The sequence below is a fragment of the Balaenoptera ricei genome, chromosome 17 (genome assembly GCF_028023285.1).
Source record: "Balaenoptera ricei isolate mBalRic1 chromosome 17, mBalRic1.hap2, whole genome shotgun sequence".
Taxonomy (NCBI): domain Eukaryota; kingdom Metazoa; phylum Chordata; class Mammalia; order Artiodactyla; family Balaenopteridae; genus Balaenoptera; species Balaenoptera ricei.
This window is the reverse complement of record NC_082655.1, coordinates 2558569-2563375: the sequence shown is the minus strand read 5'-3', so window position 1 is coordinate 2563375 and position 4807 is coordinate 2558569.

Here is a 4807-nt window from a genome sequence, read left to right as displayed (position 1 = left end):
GGCGGGGGAGGACTCCGAGGCCCAAAAGCGGGGAGGGCTGGGGATGCCGGTGCTGGCTGGGGAGGTGGTGGGCTCAGAGGACGCGGCCTGAGCCTGCAGGTGGGGTGGCGGCAGCTAGGGTGCAGGCAGGTTGGGGCTCTTGGGAGACAAGGTGGTAGTTGGAGCTGCACCACTACAACAGCTCTTTCTATCCTCAAAGAGCCCATTCCCTTGGACCAGGTGTTACCATTATTCCCTTTGCTCAGATGAGGAAACTGAGGCCCAGAGCAGTTGAATGATGCATCTAAAGTCACCCAGCCATCCGGCAGGACTGGGGCTAGCCTCCAGGCTGGCTGACCCCAGAGCCGGAGCTCTGAACCCCGAGAGCTGTCAGGACCATTAGGAGCGGAACGTGGGGGACTTCCCCGGCCGTCCAGTGGCTAAGACTCCATGCTCCCAGTGCAGGGGGCCTGAGTTCGATCCCTGGTCAGGGAACTAGATCCCACGTGCCGCAACTAAGACCCGTTGCAGACAAATAAATAAATAAGCATTAAAAAAAGAAAAAAAGAGTGGAACGTGGTGCCAGGCAAAGGGCCAGACATGGGGCGGGGGCATATCTGAATTCAGAGGCGACTGGCAACGGGGACTGGTGGGTCCTGCCCTGGCCCCTCCCAGACCCCCAGAGGGCCCTGCCTGCTGCGTCCCCTCCCGCCTGGAGCACCTCACACTGGTGTGCCGGTCACTCTCATAGACACAGCGTCATCGAGCCTAACTAACCACGGCCGGCACTTATTGACCATTTACTCTGTGCTAAGCCCTTTCCTCCCCTGCTCATGTGAGTATCACCCTGCAACCTGGGGGCCAGGTCCCGAGCTCCACTGAAGGACGCAGAACAAAGGCTGAGAGCAACACAGTGGCCTGACCCCACTGCAGGTGACAGCAGAGCTCTGACCCACTGTCCATTGCCTCAGACTGTCCTCAAGGCCAGGAATAAGGTCACCATCGTCCTGCATGGGTGGGGTGCAGGGATGGAACGAGGCCCACCTGGTTCCCACCCAACCTGCTGGGTTGGTTTGGCTCTGCCAGAGCCCCATGCCTGGGGAGCCCTCCGGTGCCACCGTCCCCACTGGCTGTCTCTAAGAGCAAGGACTTTGAGAGCCAGCTGTGCCCACAGGGGCGCAGGTCCTTGGGATACGCTCCTTAGTCTCGGGCGGGGACGAGCGAGGTTCGAGGAGCCGGGCAAAGCCTCAAGTCCGTCAGCCGGCGGGTGAGAGCAGGTGAGCCGCAGTGATGGCCCAGGGCCCACGCAGTCCCTGAGGCAGCTGTGCCTTCCGAGCCCTGCTCAGGACGCAGACAGCCCAGTCTCCATGCGGGCAGCTCACGTGCTGGCTGGGGCCTCCGTTTCCACATCTGCAACTCGAGGCAGTGAACACCCCACAGAAGCCCGGGGAGGGGTCCGTGGAGTGATGGCTCTTAGTGCAGGCCCAGCGCCCGGCCCCCAAGAGACTCAGCCCCTAGTTCTGGGGTTGGGGTCAGAGGGCGCGGGCTGAAACCAGATGCAGATTTTCAAGTCCCCGCCACCCTCTGCTAGCTGTGAAGCCAGACAGCCTGCTTCCCCTCTCCGTGCCTTGGTGTCCCCATGTGTAACGGCCCATGGCACTAGCACAGGTGTTTGGGGTCATTCGATTCTCTGTCACCTCCCAGAGAGACATGTGGGGACCCTCAGGGCACCTGATGGGGACCCACGGCCACGCACACACACTCTGCCCTCAGACTCGCAGGCGAACACGCCCATACACGTGTGCCCACACAAACGTGGGCACACTCACCTACGCGTGCCCACAGAGCCAGCCCAGATGCCACGCCCACCTCCCACCGTACACGGGCTCACACGCACGGTCTCTCTGTCTCCTACGCCCGGGCCCAGGCACACCTGGAACCTGGCACAGGTGTCTGCTCTGCTTCCCTCCTGGTCCCTGGCACCATCTCTGGACGCCGGCTTCTAGAGAGAGTCAGCCCGGCGCCCGGCAAAGGCCCTCCTTCCTGCTGTCCCCGCCTGGGCCCCAGTGGGGGTCCCCACAGGCTGAGGTCACTCCCTATCCATTCTCCACCCTTGAACCCCATGGAGTTCCATTCGCCTGTGCCTAGTGCCCTGTGGACCCCCGGGCCCAGCAGCAGCCGCCAGAGTCTGCAGGGGCCCCTCCTTTCTGGGTGCCAGACTGTCTCTCTACAGGGGGTACCCCGCCACACACTCCTTATACCACCTGCAATCCTGGTTCCAGCACACACCACTGTGTGACGCTGGGCTCCCTCCACCTCAGTCTCCTCACCTGTGAAATGGGGGCGCTTGGCAGGCCCCACCTGTGTGCTAGTGGAGAGCTAAGGAGTGAAGGGCACACAGCGAGCGTAGGGGGTCCCCCTGACCCTGGCAAGATCATGCCAGCTCTGGAGCCAGATGTGTCCTGGGTCACCTGAATGAGGCCTCTGCTTGTCCCTCAAAGCCCCATCAAGGACACTGGGCCTGGACTCCGCCAACGGTGTGTGGGAGGAACTTTGGCCCTTACCTGGCTGAGCCTCAGTTTCCTCATCCATAAGATGGGATAGCATTGCGTCACAGGACTTGTGGGGAGGATACAAGAGGTAGTTTACGTGAAGTGTCCTCGATAAAGGAAAGCAAAGATGGAGACAGCAAGGATGAGACACAAAATCTTATCCCTGAGGCCATAGCCCCCCTTAGACATGAGGTCCTTCTGGACGCTTCTCAGACTCCTTGAGGCTGATGGGGAACTTTAAGCATCCTGCCCAGTCTCTGCAGGGTGACGCCCTTGATAACCACAGTACATGGTCCATCTCTGACTCTGAGCTCTTGGGGTTTCAGCGGGCCCTCACTGTGGCCTCAGAAGAGTGGAGGAGGGCTTCCCTGGTGACGCAGTGGTTAAGAATACGCCTGCCAATGCAGGGGACACGGGTTCCATCCCTGGTACGGGAAGATCCCACATGCCGCGGAGCAACTAAGCCCGCGTGCCACAACTACTGAAGCCTGCATGCCTGGAGCCCGTGCTCCGCAACAAGAGAAGCCACCGCAGTGAGAAGCCCGTGCACCGCAACGGAGTAGCCCCCGCTTGCCGTGACTAGAAAAAGCCCGCGCGCAGCAATGAAGACCCAACGCAGCCAAAAATAAATAAGTAAATAAATAAAATTTTTTTAAAGAAAGAGGAGTGGAGGAAACCAACCCGCAACACCAAGCACCTTGGTTCCAGCTCCCCCCGCCCCCGTCCCCGCCCGCTCACACACCAGGGGTCCTCTGTGTGATTCCCTGCTCCCCAGAGGAGCCATAGCCATAGGGTCTGAGGACCCGGGCCCCTGCTGCCGGCCGCGGCCTGGCTCTGAGCGTCCTGTGGCACAGTGTGGGACCTGCCATTGGTGAGGATTCCACACTCACAGTCCCTCCCGCTCCACCCCAGGCCCTACAACCCTCCCGGGGCGAGGGGGGGCAGGAGAATGAAGAAACTGAGCTCCGGGAGGTGAGACTCACAGAGGAAGTCATGGGGCCCTGCCTTAGTTCACGTGAGCTCTTGGCTACCGCGTGAGAGTGACTGGGTCTCCGTGCCTCAGTTTCTTCACCTGGGAAATGGGGCAGGGTTGTAGCGTGGGCAAGGGCACAGCCAGACCTTGCTGCTGCTTGTGTTACTGCGACCAGGGCTCAGGGAGGCCTCCTGGCTTGGGTGGTGTTTGAGCCAGGTGGTGAGGAGGGGCTGGTCTCTATTAACAGACAGGATAGGGAAAAGCATTCCAGCAGAAGGAACAGCATGTGCAAAAATGTTGAGGCCTGGAGATCTGCTCAAGGCCAGACAGGCCCCTGGGAGGCCTGGAGCCAGGGTGGGTGGGGGCGGGGCAGGGTGCAGGGGGCTGCAGGAGGCTCCCCAGCTGCACGATGAGGGTGCCCTGAGCGGTGGTCAGTGGTCAGCCGCACTCCCAATCACACACGCCGTTCCTCCTGCCACGGTGCCACCCGGCCCTGCCCACACTCTCCACTGCGTCCAAACTAAACAAGGATGCCGCCTTGCTCTCACGGACTTTCCTCTCCACCATCAAGTTGCAAGAGCAGGAGCGATGCCATGCTTGGACCAGCTCCAAATCCACAGAGAGGAGGCTGGCTGGAGAGGCTTCCCTGGGGGAGCGACTCCACAGCTGGGACCTGGGGCAAGGAAGAGCCCGGGGGACAAAGAGGGACAGAGGGTGAGAAGGTTTTAGGTTAGGCTCAGCCTAACCTAAAGGTCCAGCCCCGCTCTGCCCTCCCCTGCTCCTCTCGGAGCCTGGTCACCACTAACCGAGCTGGTCAGGTCCCTGCAGAGTTTCTCTGAGGATTAGAGAGACTGCCCGAGCTCAGCAGAGTGGAGACCGCTGTCCGCAGTGGGGTTTCCAGCGACCCACTCCCCACAGAGCTCCTTGGGGCACCTACTGCGGCCTTTCCTGTTCCTCAACCCTCATCACAGCCCATTTTACAGATGGGCACAGTGAGGGGAGAAGAAGCCTGCCTGGGTTGTGGCTGGGAGGAAAACAGCATCCCGGCCCCGTGGTCGGGTGGCCAGGAGGGAAGGTGCCAGGCGGCTCCGCGGGCAGGGCGGGACCCACACTGTCTGTGGGAACCGTCACCTGCGACCTGGAGGAGAAACATCGATACCCCTTGGGCACCCACGGCCAATTAGTTGAGCAGGAGGAGGAGGAAGCTGATGCAAGGGCCCAGATTTTGAAATCTGACAACCGCCCTGGTGAACTTGATTCACCCACAGGCTGGGAGCCACCTTCTCCGGAGCCTCCCTGCCTC